This window comes from Otolemur garnettii, unplaced genomic scaffold (genome assembly GCF_000181295.1).
Source record: "Otolemur garnettii isolate 467f Iridium unplaced genomic scaffold, OtoGar3 scaffold00152, whole genome shotgun sequence".
Taxonomy (NCBI): domain Eukaryota; kingdom Metazoa; phylum Chordata; class Mammalia; order Primates; family Galagidae; genus Otolemur; species Otolemur garnettii.
Genome location: NW_003852547.1, coordinates 1,502,261 through 1,502,587, shown reverse-complemented (window position 1 = coordinate 1,502,587; position 327 = coordinate 1,502,261).

Genomic DNA, 327 nt, shown 5'->3' with positions numbered 1-327 from the left:
TTAACAGAATCTTACCTGTTACCTAGCATTATCTAACAGGTAACACAACTCCTATTAGTAGTTATTTAATAGATATATATTACTTAATATACATTATGTATTATAATATATAATATTATCCAGCATATTATGTGAAATCCTCTAGTCAGCTCTTCCTAAATGCCTACAACATACATCTAATCAACATACATCATGATTACCCTGGTATGTAGGCATCCTTGCTACAGAAAACTACATTCAGCTGTCTCTGGTTACAGGTATCTTCCTAGTGATATTTGTCTGATACTATTTTAACAACTTTCCTCAAGAAATAAAATTATATTGGCT